The 20,677-nt window shown below is 35.0% G+C and overlaps 1 pseudogene; it reads right to left on the bottom strand.

Annotated features, from left to right (window-relative positions):
- Positions 1 to 15,396: 15,396 nt before the first annotated feature.
- LOC114210173 (BOS complex subunit TMEM147 pseudogene) lies at positions 15,397 to 16,097 on the bottom strand (annotated as a pseudogene).
- Positions 16,098 to 20,677: the final 4,580 nt, after the last annotated feature.

Below are 20,677 nucleotides of genomic sequence, written 5' to 3' on the forward strand. Positions count from 1 at the left end.
TATTTAAATGTTTGGTAGTATTCACCTATGAAGCATTCTGGTCTTGGACTTATGTTTGTTAGGAGTTTATTATTAATTCGATTTCATTACTAGCAATCAGTCTGTTCAAATTTTCTATTCCTGATTCAGTATTGAAGGTTGTATATTTCTAGGAATTTATCCATTTCTTCTAGTTGTCCAGTTCATTGGCATATAATGTTCTATAATATTCTGTTATAACTGCTTATTTTTCTGTGGTGTCAGTTATTTCTTCATTTCTGATTTTATTCATCTGAGTCCTCCTTCTTATTTATTTTTTTTAAAGGTATATTATTTTAGAGAGCGTGAGCAGAGGGAGGAAACAGAGGGGGAGGGAGAGAGAGAATCTCATGCTGACTCCCCACTGAGTGTGGAGCCCAATGGGACATGGGGCTTAATCTCACAACCCTGAAATCATGACCTAAGCCAAAATCAAGAGTTGGATGCTTAATTGACTGACACACCCCCAAGTGCCCCTCCCCTCTTCTTTGTTTGATGAGTCTGGCTATAGGTTGATCAATTTTGTTGATCTTTTCAGACAACCAGTTCTCACTTTCATTGATTTTTTTTTTTCTATTGTTTTTTGTTCTCTATTTCATTAGTTTTCTCTAATCTTTATTACTTCCTTCTACTATCTTTGGGCTTTGTTTTTCTTTCTCTAGCTCCTTTAGGTCTAAGTTTAGATTGTTTATTTGAGATTTTCCTTGTTTCTTGAGGTAGGTCTGTATTGCTATAAACTTCCCTCTTAGAACAGCTTTTGCTGCATCCCAAAGATTTTGGACCATCGCATTTTCATTTTCATTTGTCTCTATGTATTTTTTATTTCCTCTGATTTCTTGGTTGACCCATTCATTGTTTACTAGCATGTTGTTTAGCTTCATGTATTTGTGTTCTCTCCATATTATTTCTTATAACTAATTTCTAGTTTCATAATGTTCTGGTCAGAAAAGTTGCTTGATATGATTTCAGTCTTCAATTTATTGAGAATTGTATTGTGGCCTAACATGTGAAATGTCCTAGAGAATATTCCATGTGCACTTGAAAAGAATGTGCATTCTGCTCTTTTTGAATGAAATATTCTGTATATATCAGGCTCATCTGGTCTAAAGTGTCATTAAAAGCCACTGTTTCCTGGTTGATTTTCTGTCTGGATGATCTATCCATTGACATGTATGGTAAGGTCCCCTACTGTTACTGTACTACTGTCAATTTCGCCCTTTATATATGTTAATATTTGCTTTATTTAGGTGCTCCTGTGTTTGGGTACATAGATATTTACAATTGCTATATCTTCTTGATGGATTGTTCCCTTTAGGATTATGTGGTGTCCTTCTTCGTTTCTTATTATAGTCTTTATTTTAAGGTCTATTTTGTCTGATAAAAATATTGGTACCCTGGCTTTTCTTTTCACTTCCATCTGTATGGTATATATTTTTCCAGGCCTTCATTTTCAGTGCATATGTTTTTTTACACCTGAAGTGAGTCTTTTGTAGACAGCATATAGATGGGTTTCATTTTTTTTTTAATCCACTCAGTCATACTTTTTCTTTTAACACTTTCTATATACCATGGTTTTATTCTAAATGTTTTTACACATATTAACTCCTTTAATTCTTATAAGAACACAATGACTACATACTATTGTGTGTGTGTTCCAATAAAACTTTACTTATCCAACAGGCAGAGGGCTAGATTTGACCTCGGGCCATAATTTGACAACTCTTGCTAGTTACTATAAGCCATTTTCAGTAGTTGAAGATGAAGTATTTTTTTTTTGATATTTGTTCAAACTATAAATGCTAGCTAAGTCCCCTCTAAAAAATGTGTTATTGAAAAATTTCTTGAATAATCTGCTGTTTATAGAAAGGATATATTGTTAAATGTGGTACTTTATCTTAGAGATGAGACATTTGGATATGCAGAAACGGATATAGGTCATATTTAAGTCTGATGGTATGGTGGATTAATAATGAATTCAATTCTGATTTTCAGTTTTTCAAAGATTGTTGAGGTCTCATGCAGCTAATCACAAAAATAATACATTCTGATTGAAGTACTATTTATAAAATAGAAAATCAGTTTTAAAACAACTATTTTGTTTTTGTTTTTACTATATTTTGTATGCTCTGAATTTTATTCCCATGACTTATTCATTATGTAACTGGAGGCCTGTATCTCTCCCCATCACCCATTTTGCCTAAAACCCCCTCCCTCTGGCAACCATCAGTTTTCTGTATTTATAGTTCTGAATCTTTTTGTTAATTTATTTTAGATTCCATTTATAAGTGGAATCATATGGTATTTGTCTTTCTTAGTCTGACTTATTTCACTAAGCATGATACCCACTAGATTCATCCATGTTGTCTCAAATGGCATTAACTCACCTTTTTATGACAGTGTAATATTCTATTGTATATATAACACATCTTCATTTTTCTATGAATGGACACTTATGTTGCTTCCATGTCTTTGCTATCATAAATAATGCTGTAATAAATATAGGGGTGCATATATTTTCTTGAGTTAGTGTTTTCATTTTTCTTGGATAACCCAATAGTGGAATTATTGGATCATATGGTATTTCTATTTTTAGCTCTTTGATGAACCCCCATACTGTTTTCCACAGTGGCTTTACCAATTGACATTTCTACTAAGAGTGCATGAGGGTTCCTTTTTCTCCATATCCTTGTCAACACATTGTTTCTCATCCTTTTGATTATAAGCATTCTGACAGGTGTGAGATCTATCTCATTGTGGTTTTGATTAGAATTTCCCTAATTAGTGATGTTGAGCATTTTTTTCATGTGTCTGTTGACCATCTGTATGTCTTCTTTGGAAAAAATGTCTATTCAGGTCCTCTGCCCATTTCTGCACATTTTTTTTAAATGATTATCTTTTTTTTAAGATTTTATTTATTTATTTGAGAGAGAGAATGAGCGAGAGAGAGACCATGAGAGGGGGGAGGGTCAGAGGGAGAAGCAGACTCCCCACTGAGCGGGGAGCCCGATGTGGGACTCGATCTCTGGACTCCAGGATCATGACCTGAGCCGAAGGCAGTCGCTTAACCAACTGAGCCACCCAGGCGCCCCCTCTGCACATTTTTTAATCAAATTTTTTTTGTTGGGGGTGGTGTTAAGTTTTATAAGTTTCTTTTTGTGTATAGAGTAAGAAAATAGTTCAGTTTCATTGTTTTGCATGCAGTGGTCCAGTTTTCCCAGAACCATTTATTGAAAAGACACTTTTCCCCATTATTTTTTGTCTCCTTTGTCACAGATTAACTGACCATATAAATGTGGGTTTATTTCTGGGGTCTCTATCCTGTTCCATTGATCTGTGTCTATTTTTGTACCAGTACCTTACAGTTTTGATTCCTATCACTTTTTAGTGTATCTTGAAATCTGAAATTTTGATACCTCCAGCTTTGTTCTTCTTTCTCAGGATTTCTTTGGCTATTTAGGGTCTTTTGTGGTTCCTTACAAATTTTAGTATTATTCAAGTTTTGTAAATAACACTGTTGGCATTTTGACAGGGATTGTATTGAATCTGTAGATGGCTTTATATAGTATGGACATTTTAATGATATTAATTATTCCAATCCATGAGGATGGAATATCTTTCCATTTGTTTTGTTTTCAATTTCTTTTATCAGTGTTGAAGTTTATTCCTAGGTATTTTTTTTTTAAGATTTTTATTTGAGAGAAAGAGGGCATGCAAAGCAGGAGAGGCAGAGGGAGAAGCAGACTCCCCACTGAGCAGGGAGCCTGACATGGGACTCAATCCCAGGACCCTGAGATCATGCCCCGAGCTGAAGGCAAACATTTAACCGACTGAGCCACCCAGGTGCTCCTTTTCCTAGATATTCTTTTTGGTGCAATTGTAAATGGTATGGTATTTCTAATTTCTCTTTCTGCAACTCGGATGTTAGTATATAGAAGCACTACCAATTTCTGAGTATCCATTTTGTATCCTGCCACTTTACTGAACTTGTTTATTACTTCTAATAGTTTTTTGGTGGAATCTTTAGGAGTTTATATATGCTATCGTGTTGTCTGCAAACAGTGACAGTTTGACTTCTTTCCAATTTGGATGCTTCATTTTTTTCTTGTCTGATTGCTGTGGCTAGAACTTCTAGTACTATGTTGAATAAAAGTGAGAGTGGACATCCTTGTTCTGTTCCTGACCTCAGAAGGAAAGCTCTCAGTTTTTCACCACTGAGTATGATCTTAGTAGTGGGTTTTTCATATATGGCCTTCATTTTGTTGAGGTATGTTCCCTGTTATTGAGCATTTTTTTGTTGTTGAGCATTTTTACCATGAATGGATGTTGAATCTTCTCAAGTACTTTTGTGAATCTATTGAGATAATATTATTTTTATCCTTTGTTTTGTTGATGTGGTATATGACCTTGATTGATTGCCAGTATTGAACCATCCTTGCCTCCCAGGAATAAATCCAACTTGAATGTGGTGAATGATCTTTTTTAATGTATTGTTTATGGTTTGCTAATATTTTATGGAGGATTTTTGTATCTATGTTCATCAGGGATATTGGCCTTTGTGTATGTGTAAGGGGTGTTGTCTGGTTTTGGTATCAGAATACTGGTTATAGAATGTATTTAGAAGCTTTCCTTTCTCCTAGTTTTTGGAATAGTTTGAGGAGATTAGGTATTAACTCTTCTTTAAATATGGTAGAATTCACCTCTGAATCTACCTGGTCCTTTATCTGGACTTTGTTTTTGGTAGTTTTTTCTTTGTTGTTGTTGTTGTTTGTTTGTTAAATTCAGTTTCATTACTTGTAATTGATATATTCAGATTTTCTATTTCTTCCTGATTCAGTTTTGGAAGATTGTATATTTCTAGGAATTTATCCATTTCTTGTAGGTTGTACAATTTGTTGGCATATAATTTTTCATAGTATTCTTTTACAATCCTTTGTATTTATGAGGTTTCAGTTGTTACTTCTTATTTCTGGCTCGATTTGGGTCCTTTCTCTTTTTTTCTTAATGAGTCTGGCTAAGAGTTTGTCAATTTTTGTTTATCTTAAAGAACCAGCTCTTGGTTTCATTGATTTTTGGTGGTGGTGGTGGTTTTTAGTCTCTGTCATTTATTTCTGCTCTGATCTTTATATCCTTTCTTCTACTCACTTTGGGCTTTGTTTTTTTGCTATTTCCTTCAGGTATAAGGTTAGATTGTTTATTTGATTTGTTTCTTGAGGTAGGACTGTATTGTTATATATTTCCCTCTTAGAACTGCTTTCACTACAGTCCTACCTTACAACTGCTTTCAATACAGTAGGACTATGGTGAACTCAGTTCTAAGAGGGAAATATATAATAATACAGTCCTACTTCAAGAAACAAATCACAAAGATTTTGGATCATTGTGTTTTCATTTTCATTTGTCTCCATGTATTTTTTAATTTCTGCTTTGATTGCCCTATTAACCCATTTGTTTATCATGTTTAGTGTTCATGTGTTTGTTTTTTCCAGTCTTCTTGTGACTTAGCTCCAGTTTCATACCACTGTGTTTGGAAAAGATGCAGGGTATGATTTCAGTCTTCTTAGATTATTAGAGCTTGTTTTATGGCCTAATATGTGCTGTATTCTGGGGAATGGTCCATGTGCACTTGGAAAGAATGTGTGTTCTAGTTTTTGGGGATGGAATGTTCTGTATATATCTATTCTGTCCATCTGGTCAAATGTGTCAAAGACATTTTTACCCATTTTATGTCTGGATGATGTATCAATTGATATAAGTGCAGTGTTAAAAATCCCCTACTATTACTGCATTAACATCACATCAATTTCTCTATTTGACTATTAATATTTGCTTTATGTATTTAGGTGCTCCATTGTTTGGTAGATAATTATAATATTGTTATATCTCTTGGATTGATCCCTTTATCATTATGTAATGCTCTTCTTTTTTTTAATATTTTTAATTTATTTTACAGAGAAACACAGTGAGAGAGGGAACACAAGCAGGGGGAGTGGGAGAGGGTGAAGCAGGCTTCCCACGGAGCAGGGAGCCCAATGAGGGGCTCAATCCAAGGACCCTGGGATCATGACCTGAGCCAAAGGCAGACACTTAACGACTGAGCCACCCAGGCACCCCATAATGCTTTTCTTTTCTTTTTTTTAAAGATTTTATTTATTTATTTGACAGAGAGAGACACAGCGAGAGAGGGAACACAAGCAGTGGGAGTGGGAGAGGGAGAAGCAGGCTTCCCGCCGAGCAGGGAGCCCGATGCGGGCCTGGATCCCAGGACCTGCAATCATGACCCGAGCTGAAGGCAGACGCTCAACGACTGAGCCACCCAGGCGCCCCAGTGCTTTTCTTTATCTCTTGGTGCAGTCTTTGCTTTGAAGTCTATTTTGTCTTATTTAAGTATAGCGCTACTATACTTTTTACCCCCCTCCTTTTTTTGTTTGCATGGTGAATGTTTTTCCATTCCTTCACTTCCATTTTATGTGTCTTTAGATCTGAGGTTAGTTTCTTGTAGGCAGCATATAGACAGGTCTTTTTTTATACATTTCATCATCCTTTGTCTTTTGATTGGAGCTAGTTTACATTTAGCCCATTTACATTCAAAGTTATTATTGATAGGTATGTACTTATAGTCACTTCTAAAATTTGTTTTCTGGTTGTTTTTGTAGTTCTTTGTTCCTTTTTTCTCTTGCTCTATTTATGATCAATGAATATCTACAGTGTTTGTCTTTCTTTTTATTATTTATCTATCATAAGTTTTGTTTTTGGTTACATGAAGTTCATATATAATATCCTAGGTAAAGAGCAGTCCATATTAATTGGATGACGATTTAAGTTCAAATATTCTTAAAAAAAAATATTTTTCCCCTTCTCTTCCCTTTTTACTCCATTTTCTACATTTTATGTATTGTCATATTTTACATCTTTTTATTTGTGCTCGCTTCGGCAGCACATATACATCTTTTTATTCATAATTTTCTTATGTCTAATTATGGCCATTTCTCTTCCACTTAAAGAAGTCCCTTTAATATTTCTTTTAAGGCTAGTTTAGTGGTGATAAACTCTATGCTCTGTTTGGGAAACTCTTTAGGTCTGATTCAAATTTGAGTGAAAACCTTGTGAGCAGAGTTTTCTTGGTTTAGGTCTTTTCCTTTTAGCATGTGGAATATATCCTGCCACTTTCTTCTAGCCTACAGAGTTTCTGAAATCTGAAAAATGAGCTGAGAGCCTTATAGGTTTTCCCTTGTGTGTAACTTTTTGTTTCTCTTGCTGCCTTTAATATCCTCTTTATCTTTAACTTTTGACATTTAATTGTTATGTGCTATGATGTGGACCTCCTTGGTTTCAACTTGTTTGGAACACTCTGTGCTTCTTGGACTTGGATGCTATTTCCCTCCCCAGGTTAAGGAAGTTTTCATTTATTCTTAAAGTAAATTTTCTACACCTTTTTCTCTCTTCTTCTGGGGCCCCTATAATGTGAAAGTTTCTTTGCTTGTTATTGTCCAAGTGATATCTTAATCTATCTTCTTTTTCTAAAAATTCTTTTTTCTTTTTGCTTTTCAGCTTGTGTGTTTTCCATAAACCTGTCTTCCAGATCTGTAATACAGTCTTCTTTACCTCTAATCTGTTGATTCTCTCTAGTGTGATTTTATTTCAATTATTATATTCTCAATTCTGATATATTCTATTTTTAATTAATAAAAATTAAAAAAATATTTTTAAATATTAAAATATTTTTTAAAAAATAAATAAAAAAATAAAAACATGCACAAAACCATGGCTTGTTTTTTGTGCTCCAGTACCACAGGGCAGCTGGTGTGGGCTTGTGGACACTCGGCTCACTGAGGTCCCAAGTTTACTGTAAGCCTATAAGCCAGACCCTGCTCAGTCTGTGCTTTTAAGGTAGAAGAGGAAAGGGTTTTCCCATAGCTCCTCAGCACTTTTAAGCCCTGGCTGCTTCTTTCATGCCCCAGTGTGACTAGGGTTTGTGGACACTCAGCTCACTTAAATTGCAAGTCCACTGAGATAACTGGACTTGCCCATTATGGTGTCCAGATCCTGCTCTGGTATTCTCCATTCCCTCTGACCTGGAGAGCTTTCCTGCAGCCCCTCAGCCACTTGGCAGAGTCCTAGTGCTGTCTATTTTATATGCTAGTTGCTCTTTTAAACTATGGCTTTTTTCTGCGGCCAAGGACAGAGGGATATGTTCCTGATCCCTTAGTACTATCCCTCCTCACTGTCTTTCATAATAACTGGGGTAGGGGTTCCCTTTGTTACCATTTCTCTGTGTCTCTTGCTGTTCTCTTGTCATTCTTTGTTCAGTAGCTGTTCAGTCATCCCTCCATTCTTCAGGAGGAATTGTTCTATTAATAGGTATAATTTGGTGTGCTCCATGGAGGAGGTAAGTTCATAGTCTTCCTGTCTTTACATCTTGAACTGGAACTCCTTGTCTTTTGATTGGAGCACTTCGTCCATTTTCATTTAAAGTGATTTTTGACAGGTATGTTATTTCCACTTAGTCACTTGTGTTCTGGTTCTTTCTGTAGTTATTAGTTTCATCTCTTGGTCTCTTTCCTTGTGGTTTGATGGCTTTCCATAATGTTGTGCTTGAATCCCTTTCTCTTCTCTTTATTTGTTGTGCATCTGTTATAGATTTTTTATTTATGGTTACTGTCTTGTTCATATATAACATCTTATATGTAGAGCAGTCTATATTAGGTCAATGGTTGCTTAAGTTTGAACATCTTCTAAAGCACTAAATTTTAATCCTTCCTTTATATTTTATGTATATTATGTCATATTTTATACCCTTTTATTTTCTGTATCCCTTAATTGATTTATGTAGATATATTTAATTTTAGTACTTTTGTATTTTAACCCTCAGAGTGGTTTTATAAGTGATTAAACTACTACCTTTATTATATGTTTGCATTTACCTGTGAAATTTTTTCCACTCATAATTTTTTTACCTCTAGATATTGCCTTCTCTTTCTACTTGAAGAATTCCTTCAGGGGTACCTGGGTGGCTCAGTCAGTTAAGCATCCAACTTGATTTCAGCTCAGGTCATGATCTCAGGGTCATGAGATCAAGCACCACATCAGTCTCCACGCTGAGTGGGGAGTCACTTGAGTTTCTCTCCCTCTCCTTCTCAAATAAATCTCACCCCCCAAGTAAATCTTTTTTAAAAAATGAAAATTTCTTCAGTGTTTCATGTGAGGTTGGTTTAGTGGTGATGAACTCCTTTCACTTTGGTTTGGGAAACTCTCTTCTGTTCTCAATGATAACATTGCCAGGTAGAGTGTTCTTAGTTATAGGTTTTTGTTTGTTTCTTTCTTTTTAGCATTTTAAATATATCATGCCACACCACTCCCATCTAGCCTGCAAAATTTCTGTTGAAAAATCAGCTGATAGCCTTATGGGATTTCCCTTGTTATGTAACTGTTCTCTTTTCTCCTATTGCTTTTAAAATTCCCTCTTTATCACTCCTTTCTGCCATTTTAATGATTGTCTTGGTGTGGGCCTCTTTTGGTTAATCTTGTTAAGAGCCTGTGCATTCTGGATCTGAATGTCTGTTTCCTTCCCCAGACTAGGGAAATTTTCAGATATTATTTCTTCAAATAAGTTTTCTGTCACCTTCTCTCTTTCTACCCTTTCTGGGATCCATATAATGTGAATGTTATTACACTTGATAATGTTGTCAAGTTTCTTTAACTTATTCTCATTTTTTATTCTTTTTTCTTTTTGCTGTTCAGCTTGGTAGCTTTTGATCCATTCTCCTGAATCCTCTAATCTGCTGTGGATTCCCTCTGTGTATTTTTTATTTGTTACTGAGTTCTTCATCTCTGACTGGTTCCCTTTATATTTTCTACCTCTTTGTTGAAGTTCTCACTGAGAACCTCCACTCTTTTCTCAAGTCCAGTGAGTATCTATATGATCATTACTTTGAATTATTTTTCAGGTATATTGCTTATCTCCATTTCATTTGCTCTTTTGGTGTTATTTTGTCCTGTTCTTTCATTTGGGATATGTTTGTTTATTCCTTTTGTCTACCTTGCTGTGTTTGTTTCTAGTATTAGGAAGGTCAGCTATGTCTCGTGGTCTTGAAAGTAGTAGCCTTGAAAGTAGTAGTCTTGTGTAGAAGAAGTTGAGGAAATTGACTGATTTGTAGAGAGAGCACAGGAGCAAGGGTGGGGAGGGTCAGACACTCTGCTGAGAAGGGAACCTGACTCAGGGCTTGATTCCAGGAGCCTGAGATCATGACCTGAGCCAAAGGCAGATGTTTAACCAACTGAGCCACCCAGGCACCCAGAGGAGCTTTTAAGCTACGTGTTTAGGGGAGCACTTGTCCCTACCTTTGTATGATCATGAATTGGTATGCTATAACATAATTCTTTGACAGCCTTAGTTATTTTGGTAGGTGGTAGCCCTCAGCCTTCCTTTAGCATGATGGATGGCCTGAAATACAAACAGTTCTGGACGGCTGTAGGATATAGTAAGCCAGTGGAAGATTCACCCCATCAGCAGTCATTACTGGGGAAGTATCAGCCCCTCCACGATGTGATTGAAGACCTGGGATTCAAGTTTTGCAGTTGACTAGGATCAATTGTCTAAGTATTGGACAATGACTTGTTTCAGTGGAATATTAGAGGAGGCCAATCTGTGAGACGATAGACTTCAGGGGATCAGCTAATTCTAGAGGAAAGAGTTAAAGTGTAAATGTAATTTAAAATGTTACTTTAAAAACCTTTAACTGGGGGTGCCTGGGTGGCTCAGTCATTAAGCATCTGCCTGCAGCTCAGGCCATGATGCCGGGTTTCTGGTATCGAGCCTCACATTGGGCTCCCTTCTTGGTGGGAAGCCTGCTTCTCCCTCTCCCACTTCCCTGCTTGCATTCCCTCTCTTGCTGTGTTTCTCTCTGTCAAAAAAATAAGTAAAATTTTAAAAAAATTATTTAACTGATCTTAAATATACATCCTAATCACAAATCCTGGTAAGAATTAAAGTCTTTGTTTTAGGGTTGCTCGAAATTTTATACTCTCCAATAAAGTTTTTTAAATATATTGAAAAAATGCATAAAAGTTGTATTTTTGGCTCCTATAAAAACTGGCAGTCTGTATAAGGATGTTTGTATAATGGAGAAATGAAATAACTCCTATATTATACTGACAAAGCTTAAAAGAGAAAATAACATTTTTTGATATAACATTTAATTGAAAATTAAAGCCTTTTCACTTTAGAAACAAATAGACTTTGAATTTTATTATGAATTTTATATCACTATTAATGATCGATATTATCACCATCCACAATTACTAAACTTTGATTTTGAAAATATTAATTGCTGTGCTGTAATTTAAATAGTTCTTAATAATGTTTGTGTCATTCTTAATTCTAATCTCCAATTACACCTTGAACTTTTAACAAAAAATATATATAACCTATTTTTACATATACATGTCGAACAACACTATATTTCAGTGACATTCCCTGAAGGAACATAAATTTTAGTACCTTAGCATAAATCAAACCTGCCATAGAAGCAGCCCTGGTCATTACCTCAGATATTTAATAACTCCAGGAAGAAAGAAAAGATGTGACTAAAATGTTTAGTTCAAAGGGGAATGGCCATTTTTACAAATACATACTTTCTGGTTGAAATATAGAGTATCTTACTGTAGCATCTTATTAACTCTTAATGTCCTTAATTAAGACATAATTAGGAATTGGAGAGAGTTAATATTTGTGGGAATGAAAACATTTATCTCTATAGAAAATATCCAATCAGGTCCTAAAACAGCAGTTTCTTTGTTTAGCAACCCTCAGTCCAGGTGAGCAGAGATCTCACAGGCTAGACTCCTGTCACCCCAGGACGAGTGAGCCAGGACCTCAAGCCATTAGGCTTGGTGCCCGCTGTCATGAAAGGACTGTAGCCATGAATCCACCAGGCTCCCCTCTGCAGCTATGGAAGAAGAAATCAATCCTATTTCTTTCAAAAGTCGTGCCCTCCATTTGCTCTTTGGATTCTATTCTTTACCTTCTTCCTGAAAAATTTATCTTAACAATCATATTTGTCTGTCTTATGCATTCCGTCAGTCTCTCCCCATTGTCCTATTGACCTTCAGATATGCTCACATCTCTTCAGTTTTATGAGGAAAAAAAACTACACCCTCAAACATGTGATTGCAAGTTCTGCTCTAGAGTCCTCTCATTTCTCATTTTAGCTTAATAACCATACTTTTTGAAAGTTGTGTAGAACTTCACTCTCCATTTCCTCTGCTGCCAGGATGCAGACTTCTTTAAGTAGCTCAAGTGTACCATGCTTCCTCACATCACAGGATTTTCATCCTAATTTTTCCCTCTGTGATGCTTCCCATTGCACATTGCCCACTGACACTTCACCTAGTTAAATGCCATTTGTTCTTTAGATATCAGCTCAAGCATCACTCCCTCAGAAGCTTTTTAAAAGTTTTGTAATACATCCTCATCTATTTTTGCTTTTTCTCACTGTTTTTCTCAGTCTGCAATCACCATTTCATTAGTGTGGTATTTTGATCACTCATTGTCTTTTCTAAGAGCAGCAAGCTCCATCAGAACAAAGGGTTGTTTGTGTTTCTCCATATCTGGAATTTCTGATGTTAAACATAAATGGCACATAGTAGGCACTCAAATATTGCTGAAGAGTTTCATGTCAGATTCAGTGAGTCAGAAATGATTAATTTGGTTCATTTATGAAGAACTGGCATTCTTCCAGGGATATATCAACAAAATATGAAGACTGCACACTAGGAAGTTTTAAAGCAGTCTTGAAAATGCAAGAGATGTTATTAATCTCAAACCAAACATCTTCACTGCACTTTTGGGAATGATAAAACACACCAAAAGAGAAAAACCTCTTAAAATTTCAGTGGAATAGCATGTATTTTTAATGAATAGGTTTTGTTCATCCTTGAAAGTAGAAATACACTATATATTAGATTTCTGGAAACTTAATTTGCACACTACTATAATATGCAGGATTTTATGTAAAGTAATGTGGAAGAGGTAATGGAATATAAATACTAAATAGTATACTATGAGTCACTGAATTTACATATAACTTTTCAATGAAAAGTTTCTTTTTACAAAATCTATGGCAGTGTCATAACTGATATTGAGATTTTTATATTTTTTCCTAATATTGCACAGAAATCTGTAATCTGAAACATTCTAAAAATGACTCAGAGTTGTCCTGCATGCAGAATTTTACATAAAAAGCATGTTTTACAATGAATATATTTTTATTCTGAAAAAGACCTGATCTCCAAATTTAAAGGGAAAACTTTAATCACTATTGGTTACTCTACATTAAATGGTAAATAAAAATGTGTATATATATATATACATATATATAAATATATATATAAAACTAAATGGTACATTTTTATGTGCCTCTGTATTTTAAAAAATAGTGATATATCCAAAAGATAGTTTTAGATTCACAAAAGCCTTGAGACTGGACACTGGATCCATAAATACAACATACTCAGTGCTTTGATGGCCAGTGCTTAACAGACTCTGAAATGTCACTGAATTAATAGGTTTTGCATTTCCATTCTGTATTTGAGCAATTTCTCCCAACTTCATTTGCCATCCTGCTTCCTTTTGTTGATAATCATGATATCTTTCAGTTAAACATACCTTCTTCGGGGACTAATCAAAACCCTGATGGAGTCAGGGTCCCAGAGACTGATAATGGTGTGATGCGTCATTCTCATTGCTAACCCTGCAAAAATAGACTATAGAAGAGGCAAATGAGAGTGATGGTACTGAACCTTAAATGAGCTATATCAAGTGATTGTTTTCCAACAGACTCTTCAGAGCACATCTTGTTATAATATTCCTGATGAGATATTCCAGCTTATTAGACAGCCAACTGTTATAGCGGTAATGTGGCCTCATTTAACAATATTAAACCCAAATGGCTATCAATGTTCAGAGCTCCTCTTTGTCACAGTAATAACCTTTATTTCACATTTTAATATTTTCTCAATGGCAGTGGCCTAAAGAATTAATTTGGAGTTTCTCTGATAACATACAAAGTTGAATATCTTACTTGTTCCCACTGAGATACAGAGAAGTATGGTATTGTTAGAATAGAGAATGAGTCAAATCTCACATTTGATTCAAAGCTGAAGTATTCACTCTCAAATAATTATTTCTAATTGTGGAATATTGTAATTAGATCCATTCTGACCTTAATTATGAATTAAAAAAACATTTTTTAGAAATATAAAAAATGTTTATTTCAACTAGAGCTATTTAACAAATACTTGGAGCACATTGAGTTATAATAAATAGGTAAATAAAAAATAAAACAAAAATAAAAATAATATAAAAATGTAAAAATCAAATGTCCAAATATACAGCAATCTGCCTTTTTTTGTGAAGGGGAAACCATAAATTCTAAATATATCTGTATTAAATACATTATAATTCAAGAAACATTTTTTTAAAGCATAGCATCTTTGTGCATGATGACAAGTGCAATGTCAAATTATTGCCACCGGCATTAGATCGTTAAATGTTCATTAACCAAATATTACTGTTTGGCATTATTTGATAAATGTATGGAAACATAATTCTAAGTTCTCCTCACTGATGATATAGCAATGGTCACAAAATGTTAAAGCATATTCTACCCTAAAGCTGACACTGATGAGGTCCAGCAAACAAGCACATAATACCAGGAACATTCATCCTGAGCTACAATATGCATTTCCTCTTGGAATAGGTTTTGTCTCCATTACAACACAACAGGTTGCCTATATGACATGATAATAATGGTTAAATGCCAGGGCCTCCCATCCTGGATAATATTTGTATGTTTTCACATGTAAGCCTCACTTAATTTTCTTAAGGAAATTATTAAGATCCACATTACAGTTTTCCTCAGTTAACAAAAGCAGATTGCTTGATTCTAACCCCCACCAGTTGATTTCAAGAGGTTTGCCCCATTATAATATGCAGCCAAAGTAACTGTGACAGTAACTCTTATTTCCCTCTAATCCCTTATAGGCACACTTATCTCAAATTGTTTTATTCGGTAATTTATGAATTTGCTTTAAAAGTCACAAAGATGATGACATCTAGACAGAGTATATTGGCCTATTCAACTGAGTCCAGCAGATAGCCCATTCCTTAGCAGCTTTTTTTTTCCTTTCAGATAGAAAACACAGAGAGAGCCCAAGTAGGCCCATGGTGTGTATGTAAAAGTAGGTGTATGAAGAAATAATACGTTTATTTTTATAATTTAGTAAACAAAGACTATTGGCATTGAAATATTTTCACAGGTAGTACAATCTCACAGGATTTTTTTTTTTTTTTTTTTTATTCTTTAACTTTACAAATACTGTTTACTTCACTGAAACGTGGAAGCCGGGAGACGGTATGTGAGTGGTACATGACACCGAGGAGTGCATGTTGACAGCAGTACCACAGAGAGCCAGGGTGCTGAGGGCCAGCAGTCCTGTCATCACAGCTCTGGACAGCAGTGCTGTCCTGCCCAGGGAACAGATGTGGATGAAGGTCTCCATGACAAAAGCCTTGTAGATGCTAAGGAATATCAGTAGGAGTACTGCTGGCTGAAAACCGTGGCCTAGGTCGTAACGTGTTATCATCCAGACCTGGGCAGATGCAATGATGTAATGGACCAGACTGATGTTGGAATCGTTGCTCATCTGGATATACGTCAGTCAAACTCAAAAGCCTGGGGCTCCAGCCCAGAGGGGATTTCAGTGGGACAAAATGAGCTCAGGGGTGGTCCGGCTCAGGGCAACAACCATGATCTTGTGCTACCCAATGCCTGCATTCCAGGACATGACAAGGTTTAGGTCTCTCAGGTCTGTCACATCCACTCTGGCTTCGTGAACTCCCCAATGAAATAGATGCCACCTTCCCGGGTGGGAAAAAGAGTGTCCAGAACAGCATCTTGCATGGCTGCAGGAAGATGTGGGTGATTTCAGGTGTTGTACTCAGACAGACTGCTGCACTTGTGGGTGATGAAGTAGGGGAAGAAGGCCAGGGTGAAGCCATTCCCAATGTGGAACAGGGTCATGGCACCAGGCGCCCCCACCCCTCCCCATCCCTGGCTCACTGGAAGGAGGGTCTCTGGCTTGGTTGGCTTCGTGCCTGGGCCTAGAGCCCACCTGTCTCCCCTATGACCCACATGGCTTTCCTCACAGGAGTCCTTTAATGTATACTGTTCCAGAGGCATTCTTATTCCTATCTACATGAGAGCCCAGACACTTTCTAGGAAAATTTAACAAAATCATTGCTAATTTTGAAAAAAATCTGTTATAATCACAAATTGCTTTAAGATAAGTTGAACAATAACAATGTATGCAAATGCAAACATGGACAAATTTAACAAAACATTTTAAAGTTATATAGCATTTTAATTTGAAAGAAGTCACAAAATAGTACAATTTTTAAATCTGATTTGGAATCAAAACACTTAATCATTAAAATTTGTAGAATCCCTGATCTACCTCAGTATACTAAATCACAGGTGCAGTTCAGGAATTACATTTTTTTTAAAAGATTTTATCTGAGAGTACAAGAGGAGGAGAGGCAGAGGGCGAGGAAGAATTAGACTCCCCGCTGAGCAGGGAGCCCTATGAGGCGTTTGATCCGAGGAACCTGGGATCATGAGCTGAAGGCAGACGCTTAACTGACTGAGCCACCCAGTCACCCCCAGGAATTACATTTTTTTAAAAACTGCCCTGATTATACTGACATAGCTGGTCCCCTTGAATAGCATTTAGAAAACCACTGAAATTTCAATTTTTAAGTTTATATGTAGGAAAATAATTTTATATTCTTATGTATAAAGTGTCAAATATTTTTTACTATATTAAAATTTATTTTAAAATTATACAAAATTTGGATTTTAACATGGATTATATAGAATCCCTTTAATCTGTTCTCTTTTTTCTCGTTATCTAACATTAATTTTTTATTTTTTTAAATGTAATTTCTGGTTAGTTAACATATAGTATATTATTAGTTTCAGTGGTAGAATTGAGTGATTCATCAGTTGCATATAACACCCAGTGTTCATTACATCAAGTTGCCCTCCCTAATGCCCATCACCCAATTATTCCTTCCCCCCACCACCTCCCCTCTAGCAACCCATCTGTTATCTTTTATTGAATTTGTCCCCTCTATTGCAATATCTATCGCAGTCTTCCTAAGTAAATCTTGAAAAGTAAAATCCATGAATTGAATTGAGAAAAATCTAATACTATAATTACAAGGTTCTGTAAAGATGGAGAAGCAAATAAATTTGTGTGTGTGAAAGATATATTTAACTTAGATTTTTCATCTGTGTTTGTTAGATACTAAAATAATAAAGGTTTTTTTAAATGAAAAATGCTGATATATTCATGTATCTAAAAGTTTACAGTGCATATGAGTTTCATTAACCCATGAGTAAAACAATGAATGGGTAAAGTATAAAAAATCATGGATTAATGTGATTACCTGTCATCAAGGAAAATGATAGAGGTGATGTATGTTTTGTTTTTTAAAAGCATTCTAGAAATGGCAGAAGATTTAGTAATGAGTTTTTTGGCAAATGCACATATTTTGTGTTACTTAGTTTGGAAGTGAACAGAGTTATGAATGATAAGAAATCTTATCCAAATGACAGATTATCCCATGTGCAATAAGTAAGCATCTTTTTAGCATTTTATTTTAATGTTCTCATGGTGGACTCTGATAAATAATTTCTTTAAAAGAAAGCAATAAAAATTCAATTTTCTTCTATCTTTCATTATATATTGCCTGTTTTATCAGATATTAATATTGTAACTTATACAATCATTTTAAAAAGCAGAACTTTGAATTTTTAACTTCCTATTGTCTAATATTCTAGTTAATTAAACAAATAGACATTAAGCATATGTTATATGCTTTTTCCTGTGATAGTGGAGAAACTGGAATATAAGGCAATTCTTTTAGAGACTCACAAGTATTGTGAGTAACAGAACAGGTTGTAACAGAACCCAAAGGTAAGAATTATTTTTTTAGTGAGTTACTGGTTTTCACCAGCCAGCACTTATTTTAATGCCAAGAATTATAAAGAATTATACTAACCTCTCTTCTAAACTAAAACAGTGCTATTAATCCCTAGAATAGTGACAATGCATTAATATGATTAACTGTATAATCATTAGTTTAGGAACTAGCCACTTTAACCTTGGCAATGTCTTTTTTTTTTTTTCTAGTACTCTTTCCAGTTTCCCCTGGTATGGGCATCACAGAAAACAGTGCCTGTCTTCAATAAAGTAACTGTGAAATAAACATTTGAACCAGAAGGCTTTCTATTGACCCAGACATATAAAATTAATCCTCCACAGAATAATGTACTTAGAACTGAGCGGAATGTAATGGTGTCAAAAAAGAGTAAAGAACATCAATACAAAACAAGCTTTTATTTTCCTTCAGCTTATGGATTCATACATATGAAAAACAGACCATTTTTTTTCATGGAATATGTTCAAGTTTTTGTTATATACCATATAAAATATTAAAAACAGTACTGTTTTACAATGTCCCTGGATAATTATGTCTCCTATAAAGACTATTATTTTATTACAGAATTTAAAATGAACACATTTGTTTGATAATTTACAAATACTTGCACAAGATAAAAAATAAAAAATCTTTGGTCAGTGTCCAGCTTTAAAAATATAAGATATTTCTGTTTCCTCTATGTAATTCTTTCAGCACTGAATAAGGTTATAGAAAATACTCATTCCTATATTCATTAAGTAAAAGAGATATGCATTATTGCCCCAATAACTCAGAACTGAGACCTAAGTAGCAATTTTTGACTCTGAAGGAATTTGAAAGCCCATATGATTCCCTTTATTCCCATATAAAGCAGTTTATAACACCTCACTGATAGATTTAATTGTTCATGCTCCTTAATTTTTTGATTCAGTGTCCTTTCATTTTTGTACCTGAAGGACTTCATGTTCTAAAAGAAAGTTAGAAAGTGAAAACATACAACAAAAATTGTTATTCTCTATAAGAATTAAATGAAGCTTTTCCTCTCTGAATGCTACAATGTAGCAACATGTATTTCTTCATGCAGCTACCCAACTGAAGGGTGGTATGGCCAGTTCATTCTTTTCAGCTGTCTTCATGATGGATCCATAGGCTTTGTTGTTTCTCAGCTGGAATTTTTTACCTACTAAAGTTGGACAATTCGGGTAACTCCTATAAAATCTCCCTGTTTACTCACCTAGTTAAATGACATGCTTACCTTTGTAGAAACAAGCGATAATCCCTCTTCCACACACTGCAACACACACCTTAACAAATCTGTCAATCACTAGAGCTGAAGGATTCTATATTCTTTTATACTTAACTAGAAAAAGCAGTAACACAAATAAAGGAACATTTTTTTTTTTCAGACATCGGACATCTTGTCAATTCAAGCACTGTCAAGAATTAAGGTAAATCACCTGATTTAAAAGTACAAAAACAAAAGTTAAAAATTTAAGAGCCCAAAGAGATGTAACTGGTAAATTTATGTGGACAGTCTGAGGGGTAGTTTTGTATGCCTTGTAAGCAAATGTTTTGTTCGATATTTGTTAAGGGGAAGTTTACTATCAACACCTAAATTCTACAACTTCATCGTCTTTTTAAAAGCTAACAGCACTGTTCTCATTGTGATGCTGAATGCTTAGAAAGGCCAGGCCTCATCAATTCTAACGAGTGCTCTGTACACTGAACACAAAACATCACCACACTTACAGTGTTCCCTTACATTTCTTCCAAATGATCCGCTTCTTTCCATTTATTCATGAACGAAAAATTGCATTCTTTGTTTTTCTACAATCATTTTATTGTCACAAAATAGTTCAGATTTTTTCCCCATTTTCTGTCTCCTACACTTTAGCTGTCTTCCATGGATTTAAAACATTCAAAACTATCATTATGGAGTTCTAGGAACTAATGTTTTGTTTTGATTAAAAATACTATGGACAATGCTGTAGCTAAGGTTTACAGTGACTCTTCACTTCCATGTGAGTAAATATTATAAAATGTATTAAATGTTTATTAAATAAGTGGATGTTCCTTTTTTCACCTGACTTTAAATTCCAGCATCATTTGGATGCTGGAATTACTTAATTTATATTAAGTAGTAAGCCAGGATTTCTAATGATGAGTTCCTGCAATCTAAGTCCACGTGGACAGTAGCAGTGATGGGTATTTGGGGTCATTTAACACAACAAAATGTACCTGAACTAGAAATGGCAGAGATGACTGGCTTGGGGGCATTTCAGTTGCTACCAAACATTCAGAAGTATACGACCCAGATGATGAATCTTCTGAGGATATTTTACCTGCCTTGTGGATGTTTTATTATATTTCACTTGTAGTTATTTGCTGTTTTAGTCATCATAGGAGATCACCAGGTCCTTGATGATAGTCTTGTATTCTAATTGTGTATTTTCTCTGTCAGTATTTTAGTAAGTGCATATTGGTTCCACATTAAGAGGATTATAGATAAGTATCCAACACGAAAATTCCAGAAACTTTGCCAAGAAGCATGTTAGAATAGTTGAAACTTGTTTGTTGATCATATATATCCATCCCCCTTTCCTTTCAACTGTTTCCAAA

The sequence above is a fragment of the Eumetopias jubatus genome, unplaced genomic scaffold, assembly GCF_037043125.1.
Source record: "Eumetopias jubatus isolate StellerSeaLion01/CBP00866 unplaced genomic scaffold, mEumJub1_p1.0 scaffold_3, whole genome shotgun sequence".
Classification (NCBI taxonomy): Eukaryota; Metazoa; Chordata; class Mammalia; order Carnivora; family Otariidae; genus Eumetopias; species Eumetopias jubatus.